This window comes from Chiroxiphia lanceolata, chromosome 5, assembly GCF_009829145.1.
Source record: "Chiroxiphia lanceolata isolate bChiLan1 chromosome 5, bChiLan1.pri, whole genome shotgun sequence".
Taxonomy (NCBI): domain Eukaryota; kingdom Metazoa; phylum Chordata; class Aves; order Passeriformes; family Pipridae; genus Chiroxiphia; species Chiroxiphia lanceolata.
The window spans coordinates 67,891,643-67,917,294 of NC_045641.1; the positions used below are offsets into that span (position 1 = coordinate 67,891,643).

Sequence of the window (25,652 nt, forward strand, 5' to 3'; positions counted from 1 at the left end):
CCATGCTAAACAGGAAAAAATTATTTTCCACTAGATGAAACAGTGCCAGCCAGAATCAACACAATTGCTTTTAATTATTGCAGTTAACAAAATTGAAATGAACAAGATAGACTACTAGTCTGCAACATACTAAACAACATCACACCTAAATGGAAACACAACAGCCTTCAAAATCTGAGGTAAACAATTTGTCACCTCCAGTAGTACCCAGAGCTGGTATTTCTGATCTCAGTTCCACGGCTGTCATTCCAATCACCTGCTCATCTCATGTTCATTCCTTCCTACCCTATTTTTATCAGTGTTATTTCAGACTGGCTCTTCAAAAACTGCACTCATCTTTGTTTCTGCCTGTCTTCTCTATCACTCCTCATATCTCTGCCCTTCTTCCTCTCCCTCATCTCAAACTTGCAGATCCAATGCTATCTTCATTTCTTTCCCTCATTTCCTCCCAAATTCAACAGTCTCTTGCTAAATTCTACTGCCATTTCTCACAGTTCTTTTCTCTGATTCCTCCTCAGGAGTATGAATGTAAACTTGAAAAAAATACAAAACAAACAAACCCCAAAACAAACCCACAGGCTTTTGCTGATTCTTTGTAATATCTACTTTTCTTTGTGACCTTCCCAGCTTCTTGGAATTACAAATGCCACAGCAGAATTAGCCTTCCTTCTCACTCAAACCCGTTTTCTGATCATATTGGACATGAAAAAATATATCAAACATGCAGCCATCCTGATTTCTGCAGAAAAACTATATAAATAATAAAAGGAATGAAGTTTGGTTTTCTGTTTAAGTCAAGCTCACAAAATGTCCTATAAAACCATTAATCAACAGTCACTAATTTGGTCTATTGATAAATACAGAGTACAAGTTCGTACTTCTTTATTCTTAAAACTCTAAAAGCAAATTTAACATGAAAGGCAGAAATAGCTCAAAATGAATTCATTACATTCTGTATAAACTGTAGATTAAAGTAAGCATTAAAGAACATTTTCTTGTACTGTTATGTCACTGAGGTATCTACTGTCTACTGAAGTAATTTGAGATTATATCATTATTAGTTATTAAAATGGCTTGCTCTCATTCTGCAGATGCAGCAGAGCAATACATCTCACATCACATTGTTTTTCTCTAATTTATGTGAGTCATTAATATGAAGTTAAACCTACAATAAATTCCACCCTAAAAGTCTGCCATTAAAAAATCCACTCAGAAAGGCATGTATCTTGCTGGTATGCTCCCAGTTTCTGATTCCTTGATGCACAGGACTTCTAAAGCCATTTTGCAATAAGCCAGTATCAGCCTTTATGTTTGTTCTGTAAGGACTCATTATTTTCCATACGTTCTATTTTGTGTATTTCTTGTCTTTCCAGGCACCTCTGGAGAACTTTTCTTTGAGAACTCCTCCCGACAGGCTCTACAGCACAGTTTATTAATCACTGTAAGAAAGTTATTCCTGTTGGGGTTTTAATTAAACAAGCTCAACACTCCTGTTGCAAAACATTCTCACTTCAGGTGTGATCAGAAAGATTCTAAATTGCCTAGCAGGACTTGTGACCCCATTGCACATGTACCCTCAAATCAGTTTTTAGATAGCACTCTTGAGGGGACTTGTGAACTAGAAGAAAGAAGAAAAAAAAACAACTGTGGAACATTGTGACATAAAGTAGATGTCATGTTTTCTTAACACCACCCAGAGACAAAGAATCAACCGAATTCTTCCAGTGCTTCATCGCCCTAAGTGTAAAAATGTGTGTTTAATTTACCTGTCTGGCTTCAGATTCCAGCTATTTAATAGGATTTTCTCTACTAGAATCATAGAGCCTGTTAGTAGCCAATATCTGTCCTGGAGGAGGTACCAAAATTTGATTTTTACTAGACTTTTTTATGTTATTCATGCACCATAAATACAATCTTTCATTCCATTTTTCTCATTACTTAATATATGATTTTACTTTTGGCCATGTTACAATGATTTATCTGAACAGAGTCACTTTATTGAGTGATACATAGTGCACTATATAGCTGTCTTATCTTCATCACTGTTCACTATACCCCCACTCTCTTGATCCTGGTATCATCTGCGCTTTTTATCTCAATTAGAAGTAGCAGCAGCTGTAGTATCAGCCAGTAGTAGCTCTCCTTAACTTCCACTCTTTGCAAAGTAGGTTCTTTGCTTCATTTTTTCTCGAGTTTTCCAGTTCTGGTGTGTTATCATAACAAGTGTTCAAGAAGTCTAGCATGTCTGATACATGTTTCCCAAAATCACATCTGAATTCCAGAGGGATAATCTGCTTTAAGATTACCTAACAGAAAGAGTCAAGCCTCCCCTGTTAACCCATTTCACTTCAATATTCCCACTGGAGCTGTGGTACTTTCCATGTTGGAAAGACATGTTTATAGGAGTCACAGGTTACAGAATTAGATCCACAGTATATTTTGTTGACCTTGGAATATATTCCCATTGATTTTATGTACAAAGTTTCCAAGCCCTATTTCTCCTACCACCCGTGCTCTGTAAAAACCTTTTTCGGGAGGGGACATGGGTAAGGAAATTTCTTCTCTCCTTGTTACAGTGTGTTAATTTTTGTTCTTTTTCTAATTAATTGTTTTGGAAATTTGAAAAGTAACAACCAAAACTTGTAGTTATGGGACAGGGCAGACCACAGAATTTCCACAACCACTGAGTAAGTTCAAGGAACCTTTAAAATATCATTCTTACATGTAATTTGAAAGAATGTGGATAAATGCAAATATTTGATAAGTACTTATATTTTTCTCTGTGGTTTAAAATACAAAAATGAAACTTTAAGCCTGGAGAATTTGGAGCATTCTCAGTACCAACTGGACACTTTTAACCTCTAAACTCTTTACTATACAAATATGTAACATGTTTGCTGAATAGTTATTTATATGCACTTCCTGTTTCAGTGTTAACTTTTTAGTTACTGGAAAAAGAACAGAAGTTCTCAGATCCCTTGGGAATCATTTTCCATTAAAGAGGCTTTAGATAGACTATTTGGTTTTTTTCAGATTTGGAAATAAAACCCAAAGGAATGTGTATTTTGAGTACCTTTACTCATTATACAGTAACAGTCAAGTACTACATGGCTGGAAAAATTCACAAATTTATTTTTTTTAATCTACCTCACTATACCTGATGATGCTTTGTGGAACAAAATTTCCTAAGCCATGACCCTGACAGTTTTTTACTTGATTGGAAAAGCAACTATAGTTACTACAAATGAGCAGCCCTACCAACAGTCTGCATAAAAAAAGGCCAACCATAGCACGAGTATGAAGCCTGCACACATCCCTTCCTTCTTCCTAACAGCTGGGCTCTCTCAGAGCAGAAGGGAAGTCTGATAAAAGCTCCTGTTTAGGCTATCTTCTTCTGGAAGAAAAATTAATTTCATTTCAACACAGCTCATCCAGTACTTCTTACAAGCAAGCTTCCATTAAATAATATTTTTCAAGAAACACAACACGAACAATCATGCTGAACACCAGGGTGCATTGTCATTAGCATGTCCTGCCATGACAGAAATCAGAGGAATGTGGGAAAACCAAGCACGGAGCACAAGACTAACACCTTCTTTTTATTGTTGCCCTGGGCTTGACAATGATCACCAATCATTGCAGAAAGAATTGAAAACCTAAGTAGATATAGGAAGGGTGGCAATGAATCAGCAATCTAAAAATTACTTAACAGATACTGCTTTGAGATCACAGCATTCAGAAAATTTCTTGGCTAACCAGATTATAAAGGGAGATTTTAAACTGAAGGAAAAGAAGAGAAATTAAGACGTGAGTTGGTGATTTAAGCATCCTGATCTGGACCAATATTCTGTCTTTGCCTACTTGAGTACAGATCCAGAGTAAACTGAACTTTAAAGCATGCATCTGGATTTCTACCAGTGAAAGCAAAAAAAGAATGTCTGCTTTTGTGTGACTTCTGAAAAACACTGACTTCTTCACTCCCAAAATGCCAGTTCACTTAAACTGATTCATTTTTTTAGTGATGCTTTCAGGAATAACAGTATTACCTTCAGTTGGTTCACAGTGACAATATTTGTACATTTTTAACTGAGTGCAAAATTTGTCTAACAATGGAAGGTTCAGCATTTAAAGAAATCAGTTCAAATGGCACTTTGAAAACAAAAAACTTGTTGCTTCAAGAGTAAAGAAGGCAGTCATGGCCTATGCAACCATAGTCACGTCTGTTTAAGTATATGCATTACAATAAACTCTTTTTCTCTCTGGAGGACCTGCCTGAGTTTATGTCACTGTTTAATAGCACCACAGGTTTCACTCTTTCAGCACAGTGTTGAAAACACCCTCATTGAACATGCATGTTTCAGAAGTTACTGCAGCATGACAAACTGAGTGAATTCAGTGCTGATGAAAGATGCTGGATAGACAGACCTGGATGTGAAGACCTCTGTTTAGAAAAAGTTATGGCAGAGGCTAAGCAATGGAAATTTCATTATGCTTCCCTAAAGACAAAACTAAATCCTGAGCTATAATCTACTAGTGATTAGAATTACTATATACAGGTGGAAGAATGTGTCTTAATAACTGAATTGAAGAGGATTTCCTAAACATTGCTGGAATATATTGCTTTGCATGCCTTAAATCACTGTGTGGCTGTTAGATAGCAACAACTTTTGGTAATTTCTCTGACTTCAGCTGCATCTGAGCTTACAATTCTGCATCACACTGTGCCATTCAGTCCCCAGAATGTCAGGTCATGTAGTCTCATTTAGCAGATGTCTCTCTAAAAATGAGTCATCAAGTAGAGGTGGGGAATGCAATTAAAAATAACTATCTAATTACAAGCTCCTGGTATGTTTTGATATCTTTTAGTTGCCTAAGTCAAACAAATATTTTTCAAGATCAAGAGTCATTAGAAGGAAAAAAACCAAAAGAAGATTCAGTAGAGTCTTAAAGTCTTTGGCTAGTGAAAATTCCTGATCCAAATGCAGAACACCTTCATGAAGAAAAAGAAAATATGTAGCTTCCATTTTACTGAACTTGCTACACTTCATAATTGCTAATGTTGAACCTTAAGGATTTATTTGATCTTGCATTATCTGAAGTCAATACAGTCTAGTACAAGACAAATGCCCCAGCCCTTGTAAAATGGCTCTGTCATGGTCCAGTTTCACCCCCACTACGTAAAGACTGAAAGGAAAAAGAAAAGGTTGTCTGGTACATCTCTCATGGCACACAGTGCACCATGACATGCAGCACTAGCTGAGTTTAGGGAGGGTGGAGAAAGCTGCTCTTGGTACCCCATTAAAATCTCCCTGTAAATCATTTCACCCCCAGCTTTCAATGCCATCCACCCCTTAAGTAATGAATGGATATGTGCTGTGTTTAATTCAGATACATTTCCCTTATGAGATGCTTTCTCATCTTACGTAAGGGAGAAATAATTTCACAGTGGTCAATCCCACTTTATGTGCAAACTACACCACCCCACCCTCCCCACTATAATTTATCTGACAGTACCTAAGTGGATAAAGAAAGACTTCTAAGTACAGATTAAACCTACCAGGCCAACACATAAAGACATGGTGTGGGAGGAAAAAAACACAAAGCACACAACACATTAGCAATTCTTCAAGTCAACAGACAAAGAAAGGCCATAAGACAGAAAGAAGCACCTTCTCACCAGCAGATTTCCAAAGAGACCAAGTTCCTCCAATCAAATAAATCATAAGATACCTTTAACTGAAAGTGTGAAAGAACTGTAAATACAGGGATACAGGGAAATACCGAGTGCTGCACTTACATTGCAAATCCACCAAAATCTATTGCCATCCTAAGCCAGCTGAATTGCTGGTCCTCCTGGGTTTTTAATTCTCAACACCTGCCTCCACTCTGCAGTCAAGAGCTGCATTGAACTGCATCCCTTAGCTTTAAGCCACTGTTCATTGCCTCCAGGACAGAACACCTAAGGAGGAAAAAATAAATATTCCTCCATTTCTTTTAAAATCAATTGAAGTATAACAGTCCAAAATATCTATTTTAATAGCAGCAACACAACAACACATCTTCTCAAGGCATTTCTATGAGGGAAAAACAATTCAACCTACAAGTCTACATATAATTTTTTTAACCATTTAACACAAACTTTTACACTTAACCCTTTTAGGCAGTGCATACTGCTGTGTGACTTACAGTCATACCTATTTTTAAGATGCTCAGCTTGGTAAAGATTCATATTGTAGCTCCTCCTTACTTTAAGAGTGCTTGGGATCTTTTAGGAGTCAGTCTTCTGAGCAGACAGGCAAAAGAAGTCACCAACTACCAATGGTCCACTGTGTTTTCTTACAAGATCTACACAATACTTAAGATTCTCCCAAGCAAAGGTTTCAGGAGAACAGTTTCTCAAAATCAGACCCTTTTAAATTCCCCTCTTAAAAATCTTGCCAATGCTCATATAGGATGATTGAGAAGTGAATTTAAATCCTCTGTAGTTCTTTCACTAGTTTCACCCCAAAGCATTCCATCTGCTGCTAATTAAGTGTGTCAAAAGCACCATTCAAACTCATTTCAAAGTTACTCTTCCCTACCCTTGACAGAAGCTGTTGTAGCCAATATCCATTCTGTACTGCCTGCCTATAAGTCTCCTATAGTACCTACCAAGTGAATTTTACCTTCTTAAAGAGATGAAGAAACACCTTCCCATCAATAGACACAACACCCTGCATCAGACCACAACCTTTACATTAAGTCTCTCATTGGGATAAAAGAGCAGGCTTCCACATTACTAATTTGCAGGCTAACCAAAACAGAGATTAGGCAAATTGCTACTACACAGACACCACCTTTCTGCCTCCATACACCCAAAGAGTTAGAACCGTGCAATAGCGTGACTAGATGCATTAAGCTTCATTCAACAGCTATCACTGAGAGCCAGACTTTATCCTGCCTGCTATTAGAATGTATTTTTCATGCTCCTTTCAAATGGGAGGACCAAAAGGGCAATAAAGTATGTGTTCTAATGTCACTTAACTCGTAATACCCAAGCTCCTCCCTAGAAACCCTACTGCTTCCAGTCTAGTATAAAAGCAAACTTCAACAGAACCTCCCCAGTGTAGAGAAACAAAGTGTGTGGATTTGATTCAGATCATGGAGGCTACACATTATCCCATTTGCCCATTTTATTATCTTTTAATTTTTTTCCCCCTAAGGTAAAGAATACCAATTACAAACTTTAATACATAAACTCCAACCTACTGCCAATCAGTATAACTTCTAGTAAAAGATGCATCCAGATCAATTAGGTTTGTGTAAAATAAAAAGCAAACCAGATGCCCAAGAGACATAAATCACTAAAGACCTACTGATGCTAGTAGAGTTATGATGATTTATACAACCCAAGAGTTCAGCTTAGTGAAGCTTTCTGCATTTGGCGTTCTCAGAGCACACACTATTTCCCCCCTTCCCCTCCTCAGATTCCCACCAAATGCAGCCCTGTAACAGAAGTGTTCTCTTTCTAACTTGGCTTCAAGTCACGGCTGCAGCTCTCAACAGTATATAACTTGTCAAGATAAAATATATTTGGGGACATACAATCTCTACTGAGCATTTTATTGACTTAACTCTACCATTTCTGAAAGGCAGCCAATATTCCTTAAGGTTTTCAAAGGACTTGAGAACACAAATATCCTCAGCTGTTTATGTAGTTTGAATTATGTGCTGTGCATTGCCCATCATGATATATTAATTTTCTTTTGCAGGCAAACAAAACAAATCTCAACTACAAGTTGCTTGGTGTTAGGGGACATACACAATGCAGAGTATCCTGTGAATCATTCAAAGCAGGAATGTTGCCAACGTAATGTCTGCAGGTCATTCAGAAACTACAATTTTGCTTCTTAAAGAAAAAAGGCAACCCGAAGCAAAACAAAAAAAATCCACAAAGTTTAGGCTTTCACTGCAGCTTTTCTTCCCAGATATTGTGTGAGAGCCAGGGTGCTTAAGATCAAGATACAAAGTTGTTACTAATGCCATAAAACGCTACCAATAACATCTCACAGGAGAAAAACAACTCTTGGAAAGACTGGAATATGTGAGAACAAGAATGAGGTCACCTCTCAGCAAGGTCTCATGTAGTGTCTTTAACTGGGGACAGAATAGCCCACAGGGGGGTGAGCCACATACACCTCAACTTGAATGCACCAGGGGCCAAGTTCATCCCGGTCCTAGAGCCAAGAATGGAGCAAAGACAGAGAGGTAGCAACTTATGCACCTCTGAATCAGAGAGAGAGGACCCCTAAGGACTGGCATTGCTCATGTTACTGCCCCAAAAGCCCCTTCAAGGAACAGAATTACTGTAGAGCTGGGAGATGAACTGGCTGCAACTCCCTGCATTCATACCTCGGTATGGACCACACGCCAGGCATGATACCTCCTCCTCCCAGTGTAATGCCGAGGAACAACAACACATCTGTCCACAGAAGTACAAGCACTAAGATTACAGCTGCTTCTTGCAGTGATCTGAAGCACAAAGGAAGTCCCTCTGAGACCTTTCTTCCTCTAGCTGTCACACCTCAACTGGATCTGGCTGTAGCACCAAGACCCTTGACTATTTTATATCTGACTTTGTTTTTCTAGGCGAGAAGGGGAAAAGCAATTAATTAATCCACAGAGTAATTTCATTATTTATTAGTAGTCTTGTCATGTACACTGGCTACTCAAGACAGTTATTTCTAAATTTTTTTTAAACCTCACAGAGAGCAATTCTAAACACCCCAGTGCTCTAAATTAAGACTGAAATTGTAAACCTAATAATTTGCTCCAATTGTTTGGACTGGTGACCCAAAAATCAGTTGGTCACCAGTCCAACTGATTCTTCACCAACATGCATTCTTTGCAAAGGGGAATTTAATAATGCTGAAAAGGAGGAATTAGAAACCTGCAAGATCAAAGAACAGGAACAGAAAAAGCTTAGCAGTTGATGACAGCCTTATCCAGCCACTAGTTCTTGGTAGGCATCACTTTAGCTAATAATATCACAATGCACTTACCACTTCCAAGGTACCTTTCATTAAGGAGCCTCTAAACACTTTGTAGACCTTAATTAAATCTCAAGCCACAACATTCCCGGGAAAAACAGGTTTTGTAGCTGCTGAAATTTCCAAAAGATCAGGAAATAAGTGTAATTTTGTAGCAGATTAGTAAGGTCCTATCCACAATAGGAAATGATATCCAAGTCTGGAAAATGATGAAGAGACCTACATTGGTGCAAGCAGTGGTTTGTGACGGTGATCTGACCAGAGAGAGATCTCCTACAGCATTTCAGGAGTGTATCTTTTTCACCATAGCAATCGACCAAAGCTGAAGTGCTGCTGCAATCAACCCTTTGCCTCTGTGCTACTACAGAAATCCGAGATGTGTTTTATAGATAATTAAACAAAAAGTCTGCTAAAGCAAAACCAAAGCAGCACCAGAAATGAAGTGCAACAGGAGTCCCATCTCCTGCTCTAGCAGGCTACCACTTTGAAAGAGATTAGTGATGGTGTCAGATGCCTTAGGTGTTCTCAAAGATTTTATCAAGTGTTCAATTTTGAAGCGGACCACTTAGCTACGGTTTTACCAGACACTTTGAAATTAAAAAAGGCTAGTCTCACCAAGATGCTTTAAACAAAAGAAAATAGTGGGAAGAAGTGTCATAGGTCAAATCTGCAACTTTGTTTAACTCACACAAAGAAGAATGCAAGACAATAATTTTTCTCTTCCATCCTTTCTGCAAAGCACAGCTCAAGCCATCACCTGTCTTCTGACACTAGACAGCCATAAGAAACAGGTACCTTAATGTTAAATCTGGCCAGCTGTAACACATTTGCTAAAGTAATTACATTTACTTTTACAGATTACATGTGCTTAGATTTCACTTACTGATGTACTAGAAAATCAGAAGTTTCAGTGTTGCAGCTAAAGTTCAGCACTGTTATAATCAAAGACAGCATCCAGCACCTAAAGCTGCAAACCATACACACATTTTAAAAACTGAAGTACTGTAACTAGCATGTACTACAGGATCTATATTTCTTATCTGTTAGCTCAAAGCACCTTATATCCTTTTCTCTTATTCCTTGCCACATTAACAAGGCTATGATATTTAGATGGCAATTACCTAAATATCTAAATCTTTGGTCTCCTTCAAATGAAGCTTTTCTCAATCCACATAATTTTATGCTCAAGCCATGACATTATTTTGAAGTTGATGTCAACAGCTGACGTTCCTAACAAAATCTGGTACTTCTGGCCACAGATGGGTTACTGAACTGCCTGAGGGCAAAACAGCATTCAAAATGAAATTTCAAGTCCCATTCCCCTCAGTTACCAACTGTGAGCACGACTACAAACTAGGAAAGGTAAAGCCACAATGGATTCAGATGGGTGAAATTTAAAGGCAGGTACATGTTTCTTGGGCATTATATCCATGCAAAAAATGCATATGGGTAAGGAGGATAGGTCGCCTTTTATGCACGTAACAAGAATGCCAACACAAGTGGAGTGTGTTTGTTTTCTACCACTTGTGCAAATGTCAAAACCTGACTTATGTCTAAAATACAAATGAGACAGTCTGTCTCTCATCAAAATAGCCCTTCAGTTGAAGCAATTGCACCTGTATAAATGCAAAGTCACATGCAGTACATAAAGCTTGTCTTTCAGGTATTTCAGAGATACACTTTTATGCTCCTTGGGTAGCAGGAGGCATCAAAGTTGTATGAGAAGCAGCTGTTTCCATGTACCCTCCAGTTCTTCTGTCGCAAACATGTTCCAGCATAAAATTGTAGTTGTTAATTTTTGACAGACTTGTTTCAAACAATGCATCACTTTCGGGCATGACAAAAATGGATACAACACCGTCTGTCTGATCTCTCCCTCCTACAGTTTTCATTCCTGCACTGAAATCCAGGTCACTCCAAAGCTTTCTCTTCTCCATGCTGAACAAACCCAATTCTCATCCTTTCCTCATAGGAGAGGTGCTCCATCCCTCTAATCATCTTGGTGGTCTCCTCTGGGCTCACTACAACAGGTCAATGTCCTTTATATGCTGGCCACCCCAGAGCTGGATGCAGTGCTCCAGGTGGGGTCTCACCAGAGCAGAGGGCTAAAAATCACCTCCCCTAACCTGCTGCCCACACTGCTTTGACTGCAGCCCAGGATACAATTGGCTTTCTGGGCTGCAAGCACACAGTGCCAGCTCATGTCCAGCCTCTCATCCACCAGCACCCCCAAGTCCTTCCCAGCAGGGCTGCTTGCAATCTGTTCATCCCCCGTCCAATATCGATACTGGGGATTCCCCCAACCCAGGTGCAGCACCTTGCACTTAGTCTTATTACACCTCATGAGATGCCCATGGGCCCACTTTTTGAGCTTTCCAGGTCCCTTCTGGATGACATCCCCCCCTTCAGGTGTGTCAGCCACGTCACTCAGCTTGGTGTCATCTGCAAATTTGGTGAGGGTGCACTCGGTCTAGCACAAAAGAACTTTGTGCCACCTCTGCTTTCTGAAACCACCATGACAGTCACACTGCCTAAGGGGATTTATTGCCCATTTGCTGAGAATACCTGCAGTAAATTATGAATAAGGTTTCTTAAAAGCAGCCCAATACAATAAGTGTGGTACTAACACAACCCCATAGATGTAAGGCAGCAGAAAGTATCCAGCAGCAGAAATCTAGAACAGCATCACTTACCCTATGCTTTCACTGATCAAAAATAAAGCTGGTCATGGGTGGTCAGGTGCTTTGGACAGAATACCATAACACCCCATAATAGCCTTGTACTTAACTAAATAGCAAAGGGGAAATTCAACATATACTAAAAGGCATCGTATCTCTTGACATCCAAGTCACCAGACAACATTTATTGAGGTCTTTTTCCCTTGGAAAACTGCTCAGCTGATAATCCCACATTCAATATCTTGGATTGTTTTTTCTCCTCTAACACCTCTAAATATTTTTAAACTGCTCTAAGATTTTAATCCTTCTTCACTGGTAAAAATTGCCCTGCTTACTTATCTCTTCCTTTGTGGTTAATATGGTAGTCCCAGAGTTATGTGAAAGAAAGGTAAGTAAGTAGTAGGCCTTTGAATATTACGCCCTGGGATGACAGCATGGCTTAGACCTTTGTGTCTTGCTGTAGGAAACAGAAGTCTTGATCTCTGTCCCTACCTCTCTCACTTATTTTACACATGACCTTGGCCATTTTTGTCTCAGTAAAGTGACCTACAGCATGCACAATGTTATTAGCATACACAGTTCAGGTTGAATTTGGCAAGCACTGTTAAGCCAAAGAGAGTATTAAGATAGAAATATGGGGTGTCTTTTAGGACAGAAGCATGCTGGAAGCAAGCAGAAGTAAAACTTTTCTGTTGTGTATTCAAACAAGAGCTCTCCCACTGGAATTTCTCTCTCTTGGCAGCATTTCATTTCCTCAGGAGGAAGATCCAGAGAGGACTGAAAATCTCATCTCAAATCCTCTGAGCAGTAGGCTCGCTACTCCTGGCTCACCACAGTGAATCTGACAAATCACTGCAGTTGACAGAAGTCATTTATGTGTGATGGCAGAACAGCATCCTGTGTGAAACAAGTTGGTGATCTCAGAACAATTATGTAAGAACACATTTCTGCAACACCATTGGGAGCAATTAGCAGTTCTCTGAACCACAGGGACACTACCTTCTGTTTTGCTTTTTCTGTGGACAGTATAATTACCTCTGTCTGGGACAGTGAAGAGTAAGGAACCTGTAATAGGCTGAGAAGAGACTTGTAACCCCACTCTCTAAGAGCTCACTTCAAATAAGGGGATAGGGCCATTTAAAACATTCCCCATACTTTATTGCCTTCTCCCTCTCAATTTTAGTCCACAGTTCAAGCTTAATTACCATGATTCTGCTTTCCTTCAAGTCCTCAAGGAAAATAAAAATTGAAGTTAACACTACTGAACTCCACAGTCTTAAAATGGTTTCCCTCCAACACTGGGACTGCACAGAATCGTGCTGCAAACCACACGACAATGAAACTTTACACCACACACCTGTAAACGTCAGTGTTTCAAAGACTGATTAAAGCAAAAAGCATCTGAGACCAGTGGTTCTACTGGTGGGAAATTCTGCTAAAATCAAGGGAGCTGTGTTAAACTCTAAGCCTAAAACAACATTTCAAAGCTCACACTTAAGAGGTTCTGGTCCTAGATGTGCCTGTACCTCAGGTGCTGCTGTACAGGAGAGCAGCAAGCAGAAATACCAAAACATAAGGAGTAAAAACACACAAGACAACAAAACTCTTTCTCTGTGGCCTTGATTTACTCTTAATCAATACCTGTCACATCTTCAACTGAGTTTCCTCATATCCAGAAAAACGGCAAAGCCCATCTCGCAGCTGCAGATTGTTGTAGTACCCAAACATCCTTCTTAAATAACACTTCTACTGGATTTCAAGAAATTTTAAAGCTCTTCTGCCTCTTTGAGACCAAAGCTACCCTTTCATTAGAGCACAGCCACCTTACTCCAATTTTGCATGATTTAGCTGAGCTGAAGGTTGAGCTTGAAGGAAGAGGTAATATTATACAATTCTGATGAGAGGTTTGACCTGGGAAATACACAATTCTTATTTCACTGCTTCTTTTGATAGTTTCAAGGCAGAGTAACTATGTGTGGTGCTTCCATCTGAACTGGCCTTACAATAATCAACATAACTTCTCTTTTGATATGGTTGAAATTAAGGAGCAAAAAACATGAAGCTCCCTGCAGAACAGTCTTATTTTGTCATATTTCCTAACCATCAAGGAAACATGAGCAATCCAGTAAGAATGAAATTCACTGTTGCACTCAGAAAGAAAATCAGATACTTCTTTGGTCCTCCCTGACACATTATCCCTACGGTCCATTTACACAGGTGCTACTCAAAGCAGAATTTGGCTCTTTTCTCTCAGGTGGTCTGACACATTTACTGTGATGTGTAGATATGCCCATATATTTTATATTATGTAAAGCATATTTCCCAGACTAAAACCCTCTCCCAGAGAGTCTCCCCAGGTCTCTGTCTGATTTTGGCCTCATTTACACCCTCGCAAATGAAAAGCAGTTCCATTGAAGTGAGTGAAGTAACACTTGTCTTAAACCTGTGTGAGATCATGTCAGAGCCATGGTCCATAATAAAACCAGCTGCTGTTAACTCTTCAACAAGTTTCCATTCATTAGGGTTTTTCTTTGCTTAAATTCACATGAGCAATGTCCATGGGCCAAGAAACACATTTTAGAAAGACAGCTCTTTCCCTTTGCTAAAAACTAGAAAGTGCAGCAAACTATCCCAATATTCACTGAAAAACTACTGTATTTTGTTAATAAACAGAGGCACTTATGGACAAAACATGTGTGAATATACTTTTGGGAATCATCCTGTACTGCCTAGAGGATAGGGACAAGATAAATATGTCTTTCACAGCTTTTCATTTTTGGTTTTGTGGGAAGAGGTTGGTGTTGGGTATGGGTTTTTTTCATGCCTGCAGATTCTGGTATTTAATTCTAAATTGGGGGAAAACTTTGAACATAAATATTTAAATTCAACCTTGGTGACCTGTAGGCATTGTACCAGGATCAGTGAAAACAGCTATGCCTGCTCATGCCAGCAGCCTTTCCATCAGTGACTTTCCATTGTCTGGAAGGGTCACAGGAGAGACAGAAATAATGTGCTCAGATTAGAAGGGTTTTTTCTAGTTCATTGCACCAGTTTCCTGACCTTCAGAACCATATAACTGTATTTTGTCATATAAGTCAAATTCATAGTCTGTCTCCACTTTCAATCTGTTCATTTATAACGAAACATATTTCCCATACATACAGTAAATTCCTTTCATTTTTTACTAAGATGAGATGATCTTTATCAGATACTGTGACACAGAAGGCAAATACGTCATTACTACCTCCCCTCTTGTTAATATTAAGTCTACTACATATTAGCTCCAAGAAAGGAGCTCACATCTACTTAGAGATGGTAGGAAAAAAACCCAACAAACTGCCTATTTTGAAAAAGCAATTGGGTTGTTATAGTGGACGGCCCAAGAACAGCAAACTAGCTTTTTGGTTTGACAGGTGAAGCAATAAATGTCTTTGCTGACCATGGAAATCCTTTCTTGGACAATGGACTGAAGCTTTAAGGCAGTTCACAAGCACAATAGGGAAGGAGACTGATGATTTTGACAACCTTTACTGAAGGACCACAACAAAGGGAAGGGGAACTGCCAACTGGGAACAGTGCAGAGCAGCAGAGTTGAACACCATGAACCCTTGCAATGCTTCTCTACAAGTAGCCAAAACGAGATTGCACAAACTTACTTGGTCATAAATCGGTCAGAGGAGGGGAAATGCAGGGGAAAAATTGCTCCAGAGCATGCATCATTTACCTTTTCTTCTTTTAAGAGGTAAAAGAAAAACACAGCAGTCTTCCATCTTCCATTTAGGCTCATGAACACAGTAAAAATAGAAGAAACAAAAGGTATTTTTGAACGTGCAATAATACATATTGCATTCAATGTGCTTACTAGTCAAGAACCTTTTTCAGGAGCTCCAAATGCCATAGAATTCTACGAAACAGAGTTTCATAGAGTCATAGAATTGACGGGGTTGGAAAAGACCTCTGAGATCATTAAGTCCAACCCTTGATCCAACACTGCCATGGTTTCTCACAATCCAAATCCTGAATGAAAAAATACGAATGAAATTAGATAAGCAGTTATTTTGATCTCCAAATTGGCTATCCCTGATTCTTCTAAGGTCTGGAAAATGGAACTATTCATGTGTTACTACTGCATGACCCAACAGTCACAACCTGACAGTGCTTCTTTTGGCCATATTAGGGTTCCTCAGTGGGTGTGTCGTAGCATGACTTCATGATAATGGTCAAATGACATCTCCTCAGAAGAACTGCCAGCCAGACACGAAAAACATTTGGAGGAGCAGAAGACTGGCTTCAAATCCAGCCAACCTGTCCTGTATCTGACTGTAACACCCATTTTAAACATGGCCTCAAACATGAGCATGGTGTCCAATAAGGCATGTAATCTGGGAGATCCAACTGATCAATCAGCCCTTCTGGCCACAAAGATGTGGGTTTTCAGCAAAGTTATGCAGGGGATCCCAGACAATCTCTAAATTTACCAATATGGCAAAACCATCATATTTCTAAGGTACTCAATGTAACACAAGCAATAAAATCTCCAGAAAATCTCCAGTGACCAGAAAACCTTGTGTAGCTCCATTGTTGCACTTAACTGTCTCTTTCCTTGTGAAATAAAATGCAACTAGATCAACTACTTTATCCCCGTGATTTTGACAGTAGAGAGTACTGATCCCTAAATGAAATAAACTGAAAAGCAAGAATGTAAACACAACTGTGCTTCAATGCCTTTGTGTCCCTATGTCATCTGTGTAGGGCTTCACTATCTAGAAACTGATGTGGTAGAGAAAAAATCCCTGAGATCTGTGTGAAGGAGGGATCCCTTCTGCAATTCCCATCCAAAGCACTCTGCTTCCTTCCTCCCCCCCCCAAACTCATCCCTATTATATGCACATACTTCTTACTCACTTCACTGTGGTCCCATCCACTCCTGTGGTCCCATCCCTGATTCTGAAACACTCATGTTTAGTCATTGCTTTTGTTAAAGTTAGTGCTTTATACCTAGTGAGAATAAGGTTTTGTCCTCTAATCCAAACCTTCAGTCATATAAATGCATGCTAGATGCACTGAAGACCAAGGAGCTACATCTATGTATATTGCTAGAGAAATGTTTTTTATTTGTTTGTGTTGATAGGGGGAAGGAGAGGAAATAGACTGGCGTGTCTGGTTTTATGGAGGAGGGTTAAATGGCAAACCAAACTGGCTGTAGTTTACAGGGATCTAAATAAAGGAACAAGAAAAAAACTAGTCACAGAGCTTTCAATAACATGCAGCAGAGCAAACTGCAAGCAAACTACAAGCAAAGTTGTCATAATGCATTGTCTTTTATTGCCATAATGCATTGCTCCTTGACTGCATACTGTGTCCAGTGAATAAGCCACTTACTATTGTCATTGGAGTGAATGGAGCTCAGATCTTTCCCATATATGGCAGGGCCTTTTAATCACCAGGGAGCAAACAAGCAATGGAATTTTACTGGCTTTCTGGGTTTGCAGTGCCCTTTCTTGCATAAAATACTATTTTCCAGTGAATGTTTGTTTCTGGGATTTTGACCTGATTTCCTGCTGTCGTTGTCCTTTAGGGGATGTGTAGAAAGCCAAACAAACAGGGTCAGCTTCTGGACAGCAAGCAGCTTACAGAGAATTCTGAGTAACTCAAGGAAATCAAACAGATTTCCAGTTACTAAGGTAACTGAGATTAGACCCAATCTATATTTTTTAAAAAACCTCTCACAATACTGTTTACATCACTATACAGATACTGAAATCAAGTTCAAATTCAGACCAACTGATGCCCAGGTCACATCTTCTCCCTCATTTTCATCAACGTAGCAGAAGAGAGACAACTGGTGTTTTAAATTACTGGCATGGTGGTAGGGAAATTCTCAACTGGCCTGCTTTTGCCAGTGTAATATACATTAGCCACAGAAATGTTTGGCTCTATATCATCTGGAATGCCTGAACACTCTTGTTCATATTTACAGCAATTAAAATGCTGCACTTCAATCTTTATAGTACAAGTTCTCTTTGAAGTGGCAAAGCAGCAGCTGTGGCTTATCAGACATCCGAATTAAACTCCTCATTTTCATGGCAGGGGTGTGGCTCTGCCATGGGGATATGCTGTTCCCAAAGCCAAAAAAAGCAGCAAGCTCTCTCCTCTTGCCTACCCAGGGATGCAGCACCTCAAAGCCACCCATGAATGATGTTGAGGCATCCTGCAGCACCAGTAGGTTAAGCTATGCAGGTAAATCTGAGCTGACCAAACACTTCTCCAGATCTCAGAGTGAACTCAGCCTACTCCTAATTTCCACACATTGTAGCCAAGCTCCAGGAATTTTTTTCCCAGACCTGTGAGTTTCAACTGGGCCGCAGCAAAGCTAAATTCTCCCCGGCTTAATGGCTTTTGAAATTGCTGAGAGAAAGCAGGTTATAACACAGTCATTAGGAAGATGCTAACACAAAGTCCTTAGCCTACTCTCTTTGTCTACTGAACCCAGAAGACTGAGGCAAAATTGTCCTCAGCACAACAGTTTGTATTAGTGGTGATCTGGGCTATCAAATTAGCACTGCTAGGTCCTCTGGAATGGTGAGGAATTATAAAAGGTCATACCTTTGCCTCTGGAATGAAAGATTTTATCAGAGTGAGCACTGTGGCTCAGAAAAACAAAACAAAACAAAACTACACCCTCCCCCCAAAAAAAATCCAACCAAAAAAAAAGGCAAGGAAAGAGTGTCATTTCATTAGAGAGCTCACTGTCAAAAAAAAGAATGAAGTGAGAAAAGGGTAGTAACATGCCCCATGGCAGTCAGAAAGGCAGCAGGGAACATCAAAGCCTTGCAAATAAGAAAAAAACAATGGCCTGATCACAGACTCCTTCACTGGGGAAGAGATCACTTTGAAGATGACTGGAATCCAAGGGCTAGGATCCTCTGACTTTGACTTCTGAAGGAGCCCAAGAACTGCTGCTCCTGCACTCCCTTGATGAGGGTTCATCCAGCCCTGAGCTGCTTCTCCCTAGCCAAAATCAGTTACTTCAGACAAGGACATAAAACAAGCTGCCAAAATCTCAGGACCTTTATTTACATAGCTGTCATAGGTTCAGGCTCCCTCAGCCATTTAATGAGTCATCAATGCTAGCTCTCCCTCACCCCAAGTCATTTAAATTTTAGAATTGACACAGTGATTTCCATGCCCCTTAGATTTCCACATGCTTGAAGGAAGATTGGGAAGGTCACATGCACATCCATGTGCAATGACACTGTCTTCCTGCCTTTAGCAGAACACCACCCCCCCTTTTATATTTGTTGGCCTTCAGAGTTGCCCTTCTGAACACATCCCAAACCAAACCAGCTCATTTATAGCAAAACTTTATCTCCACAAATCTATTTATCTATTCTATAAGCTATTCTATAAGATAAATTCCAAAATTTTTTTTTTACCATCTAAGGACATAAACCAGAAAGTGTGCAAATGGGTGGGTTCCACTTTGCTTCACACCCTCCACAGTGAATCTCAAGGGAATGCTCTTTATTTGTATTCTGTATACAAGAGGGCGTGAAAATATGTAATGTTGTTTCCATTGCCTGAAATCTTTCCCTAACGTTTTCCCCAGTGCAGCCTGGCCTGGCCCCAGGGATCACAATTTCAAATGCTTTCTTGGACATGAGACTGAACAAGCAGATAAGGTTCAGCAGCTTCCTTATTAGTTTTGCTTCCAAGCTTATGACACTGTGGTGGATCTGTATGCAAAAGCTGTCTTCACTCAGTTTTGGAACATGCATGACAACTTCACAGGAAGATTGTTTCAGGTGCAGCAAGCAATCTGCAAGCACCCAAGAAATTCCCTCCAGACACATCAGCATGCTGTCACTACTGAGCCTGGTCCACATCTTCCACCTCATTCACTGGGCTTCAGCAATTTTATACCCTTAATCTAGTAGATACCTTACTTATACCCTTACTTTCTAGTAGAATACATATCTGTGTGAACAAACCAAGAAAAAAAAGTCTGAGTTCGTGCTGGGAAATCAGTCGAAAATAAGGTTTTAGCCAGTGCTTAAACTCGGCATTTTGGTATTAGAAGTTCTTTATGAACACTAATGAACTAAGCCCCAGCAACCCAGTGGACTAAATACAGAAAGGTACAGATTATCCTTTATTTGGAGATAGAGAAACAGACACATGGTGATGAAGTGACTCACCAGGTATTTAAGACCACAGAAAAAAATTCAAAGGAAAAATTACTCTAGTGGTTTAAGATGCTTAAGATGCTTTTTCCCTTTCTCTCTTTCCCCTGCTTCCTCAGTTGTTTGGTCCTGCCCTCAGTGCAAGCCATCAGGACAGTCTCCATAAGCACTTCTTCCTAGCTTGAACCCATAAACACTTCCATAGACAAGATTTTCTGATTAGGAGGTGCCCCTATGCTTCATGGACAGAGTTTTTCCCTCTTAATGGGAAGATAAAAGGGGCAGGAAGGGGGAATGAGGCATAAACTTACAGTGGTGGCTCCTGACTGTCATAGGTTTACTTGTTCTAAAAAAAAACCGAGGGGGAATTCTACTTTTTTCTTTCCCATGCATCACTGTAAAAGAAAGATGTTGAATAGGGGAGGGTGGTTTGTGTTGGGTAATTGATCCACACGAAAGAACTAACCAGCAGATCCACATTCCAAGCTGATGGCCCTCCAAAGACTGTGGGAAGGGGTGATGAGGGCTTTTTTTTCTCTCCTCAGAAATGGGAGGGACTTCACTTCTGCCCTGACCCAGGGAGAGGTGTGGGTGGAAAGGCTCAGAGGTCGCTTTGTTTTTGGCCTGGTCATCTGACTGTTTTCTGGCCTCGGTTCACCTTTGTTTTTCTGCGCCCTGCTCTGCTCCCAGCCCAGACCTGCTCAGACTTCATCAGAGAGGCTTGACCCACCTGCAGAGGAACTTTCTGGGGAGGAGGTCGTCCTCTCCCTCCTCCACTCCCGTCTTGGCAGCAGCTTGTGCCCATTGACGACAGCAGGAAATCCCGGCCACAGCCAGGTGCAGACAGCGTGAGTTTTGTGGGAAGAGCCCCCTTTTTTCCCCTTTTCCCCTTCCCCTTCTCAGGGTGGGGGGGTAGATCTCCATTTTTGGCTTCTCCTGCACACCAGAGCCTCACGTGGAGACCACCAGAGCCCAACAGTGCCTCCTGCTGACCGTGGTTAGAATTGCGCCAAAAGGCAGAAAGTACTGAACTGTTTCCTTTTTCAAGAGGACTTTGGGTGCAGGATTATTGTTTAGTTGGTTTTGTGTTCTCTTATTGCTCTGCCCATACACATATACCCTTTCATAAAGGGCTGTTATTTTTTCTTTCTCCATACTTCCTCAATTGGAGCCTCTTAATTTCAAATTTACAATTGCTTAGAAGGAAAAGTTTGGTCTTCCTCATAACTCATCATCCTTAGCAAAATACTTCAGTCTCATTAAACTGAGACACTGACCACCGGTGGAGGAGTGACCCAGCTCAGAGACTACCTGCCTCACTGCCAGGGAGCCCAGTGAGTCTGGGCACTGCTGTCACTGGATACACAACAGTTTCTGCACAACAAAGCAACAACCAAGAGGTTTGCAAGTTAGAAAGACTGGGAAGCAGCATTTCCTTGCAAGGGCAGCTGAGGACGCTCTGGGAGAGGGACACAGTAGGGACCACACTGGACCACACTGCCAATGCTGATATCTGCTCAGCAGTCAGGCTGCAAGCCCCACATCATTTGTAAGCACTAAGCACAGTTCCAGAGGAAAAACACATGAAATGCAGCACTTTCTTAATGCAGGATGGAAACCACACAGCTAACACACCAGGGCTAGCAGCTACGTAACAGTGTTACATTCTCTAACCCTTTTGGTTGATCAAATCTGTTTCAAGAAAAGTAGGAGCAAGCTCCCCCAGGACTGAGAGTGACCCCAAATGACAGAGTATTGAGCACCCTTCCCTGCTGGGCTAGTTGAAATGTACCAAGGCATCAGGAAAGAAAAAAAAAAAAAAAAAGGAAGAAAGTTGCATAATTCAGCTGTCCCACGACCTAAGTGTCTCATCCAGAATGGTCAGATCTAATCTGATCTTCACATGTCTCTAGGTCAAATTTCAGCCTTAACCAAATCCTTGACAAGCAGCTTAGAGGCATGGACCAGCTACATCTTCCCAACAAGAATCAGCACCCCAAGAGTAAGTACCTACACATACATAGGTGAGTTGATACAGTTGCCCCCCAAACCTGTTTTCATCCATTTAACCACTCAGAAACTATGAACAAAACCATCAGACCATCCCCTGCACATGCATATTTCTGAAGGCTCTAGTAAGGTAGCAGCTTCCTTGTTAGAAGGTGCCAGGGGTAGTTACTATGAGGAGGCAATTTTTAAAGAATGAAAGCTTCCTTTGAAGGCAGACTCCCACTCTTTGCAGTCACAGGCCTGCGTGCCTCAGGCTTTGTACACCTGGAGCCCAATCCTGCAAACTCCCTATGAATCTCCTCTCAAAAGCAACAAAAGATTCACAGGGCTGCATTTCTCATTCTGCCCTGTTGCCTTTTTGGGTGCTTTCTCCCATACCCAGGAGAGTCCAGACAAGCCCTGCAGATGGACAGTTAATGCTGCTCTCTTAGCCCTCTCAGACATATATGGTTTCCTGTCCTTCTTTGTTCACACACAGTGATCAAATGCACCAAGTTGTACCCTTGGCAGACAGGAGTTAACAACTCCATGAATCTTTAATACAAATTAAAATTCAAAAATTCAAGCAGCCCACAGAATAGGTCTCATATAAGCAACTACTGAGAAATCAGAGTATTTTAAAAAGTCCCAGGGCATTCATGTTCTATTTGTCCCAAAGGAAGGACATCCCACAGGCCTTGCCCTATCTTTCTAGTCTCACCACCTGGAACAAGTAGCACTGTGCCCTAAACTTATATGGGACTGAGATGCTGACTGGCATGCCACATGTGGCCCCATGAATGACACTGAAGAATAAGAAATCATCTTAATGCACTTCAACTTTCCCTCTAATGACAGCCAGAGGAACTTACATGCCCCCCTTTCCTTTCAAATAACCCAGCTTTCAGTGTCACTGTTGCATTATGTGTATCGATGTTGGACAAGAAATAAAAGTACAAGGGAAATTACCCCTTTCTCAGGCTGCTCCATGTCAGAATAATGCCGTGAGTATATGAAGTAGCAATTGTGGAAAATCCCTTATTCTTCTAATACATGCTTGTGTCACTCAGTGTCAAAGTGTATTTAGAGTACACAGGACTACCCTTACATCAGACCCTGAATCCATTAATGATGGTATTGATTTCACCAGGACTAATTGCGTGAATGAAGGCTGTGGAATTGATCCTCTTGTCATTGCAAGTGTCAGTAAAGAAGAGTTTTCAGGAAATACAAATTATTTCAGTTGAGTCTCTTGTTCACAGATATCTTGTCTGGTATTTCTTCCCTGCCATTATGATTTAGATACTGCATTAAGGTATGCAGGTTTTATTGACTAAGATACTCGCCTATCAAAAAAGCTTCCCTAAAAAAGGCAGACTTTCTTCAAATATATTGAGAAAAGTTCAGCCCTGCCTTACCTTAAAGGCAATTTAATTAAGCAAATGGACTACTGAAAGTTTCCCTCCATTTGTAATTTATGTTACAAAATTCCATTCCATTGGTTTTGGTGTGTGTCATTTTAGGATCCCATTCCGTCTCAATGGCAGGAGAAAAAGATGTGAGACATGCTGCAGATGCATATGCTTACTGAGAAACTGCACCTACACTTAATGAGACAGAGAAAGAATGGAGGCAGGGTCCCAGGGTTCCTTGATGGTAAATCACACAAGCACAAATCTTTCACAGTATGGTACCTAAAACAGATAAATTACACTAAATAGACAGTTGTCACAAAAAAAAACCCCAACAAAAAAATAAAAACACAAACCAGCCAACCAAACAAAACAACAAAAGACAAAACTCCAAACAAACCAACCCAAAAAATAGCAACAAACTGGCTCCTTATTTTCTTTGAGCTGCTTCCAAGGAGGGAATGTGTTATTTTCCCAAATTATTCTCCTGCCTGCCTTTTAGCAAGAGAAGCCTTCTCAGGCAAAATTGCACAAAAACTGCATACTCTGAAAATAAATATTCCTCTGAAAGCAAATACTCCACAAAAAGTATTATGTTTTCATTCCTCCAAACTGCATATGACATACGAGAAAAATCTCTTCTACTTCTGTGGATCTGGGCAGAGATTAGCAGTTTGGTCAATGTCTGCTGCTATCAAGTATTCATCTGCAGTTAACTTCCTCCCTCCCTTCCTTTTCCCAGCTCTTTCTTTGAGAAATTTCCTGCTATGCAGAATGTCATGCTATCAGCAGACAACCTTGAACAATGATTTCCAACTGTCCCAACATGTGAAAGGAGCTGGGAAGGGGAGCCTGGCTCTCCCCGGGGCTGCTCTGACACAAATGCAGACCCAGACTTTTAAGAGCTTCAGTCGCACCCAAGCGCATTTTTCTCCCCCTTTTAACAGGAAAGACAACTTCACAAAAACATTCTGGCAATATGCTGTTGCACATGTTGAAGGCTGAAAACAAAAACAGATGCCATCTGTTGTCAACAATACTTCTGTGAAAGGCTGCCACGAGGGACATCTGATTCAGCAAGTATCAGATCACTTACATTAACCAGAGCTTTACTGTATCTGTATCAGTTACACCCAGAGACTGCCTTTATAATCAGGCTGCCCTGAAAGCCCAGGTATTAGGATGCAAAATTAAAAGCAATTCAGCAGACCTTAATAAACTAAAAACTCTTATTGCAATTCCTTTCAAAAAAAAAGGGGGGGGGGGGGCAAGGGGGGAAACAAGAAAGGATAGATAGGTTATTGCTCCACTAACAAGCCCACTGAAGGATCAGAAATGGAGTGGCAGGACCAGCACAGATCCTGCCCTGCATCTCCTCATTCAGGTCTGCTGGGGTGGACGAGCAGGCATCCCCTCCACCCGCCTGGCACAGAGATCTCTCCCTTAGTTCACCACGAACATCTGGAAAGGGGGTGGGGGTGAGGCACAGACAGAGGAGGAGAGCAGAAATAGTCTCTGACACTTTCGCAGTATTCCCACAGCCCGTTAGATTTTGCAAGCTGCCTAATCTGTAGCTGTAACGCAAACGCAGTCAGACCGGCTCAGTCCCAAACAAACACGGATCGTTAAGTCCTTACCTCTGGCTGAAAAGTATTCAACTAGTAGGAAGGAAATGAATAACTGCTGCTTGGGCAGGAGCGCAGCAAGAAAGACACACCAGCAGCCTCACACACAGCCCTATTCAATAAAACTACAGCTTTTCCTTGGCCCCTCCCAAAAGTCAATGCTAAGTGAATACATATCCCTTATGTTTACAATTGGCAGGCAGCGGTATGCATTGTCCTCAATTTATTCTAATAGACAGCCAATGACTGTGCACAAGCCAAGGTGGGTTCAGCCTGCCTGCAGAGATGCCTGTCATTCCCTAGGCATGCTCAGGAAGCCACTCATCAGAAAACCAAGACCTAAAAAGCTTCGAAAATTCGTGCAAGCTGCCAAAACTGTCTTGCTACATGCCCTTTTTTGGTTATCCTTAGCAGGGCCTCTGAAAGTAAATCCTCTGTCAGGAACAATCATAAGAAATGTTAATCTTGGAGAAAGAGGCTGTCTTGTTGAACACAAATGGAGCTTAAAAAAGGAAATACACTGAATGGAAAGAGACACAGTAAACATATTTACTTTTTGCACCAGTTTAAAAAAAGATCAAATATATAATTTTACTACAGCTAAATTTCACCGTATTTTTTTTTAACAAGGACCACATGTAAAAGGGAGCAGAAATGCTCTGCTGTACAGTCTTGATTCTGCAGAAAAAGAGAAACACCAGTGGGAAGGGCACATGAAAGCTGAGTCGGCAGGCTG

At 40.7% G+C, this 25,652-nt stretch overlaps 1 protein-coding gene across 4 annotated transcripts in view; it reads right to left on the reverse strand.

Annotated features, from left to right (window-relative positions):
• The window catches only part of CALD1 (caldesmon 1), a 196,417-nt gene extending 171,249 nt beyond the window's left edge, over nucleotides 1-25,168 (reverse strand). For 3 of the 4 annotated variants that reach the window (XM_032687558.1, XM_032687557.1, XM_032687556.1), the window contains exon 1: nucleotides 24,929-25,168. The gene's annotated coding sequence lies outside the window, so the exon portion shown is untranslated. The remainder of the gene's footprint in view (nucleotides 1-24,928) is intronic. The other variant, XM_032687555.1, reaches the window with a different exon arrangement.
• Nucleotides 25,169-25,652: the final 484 nt, after the last annotated feature.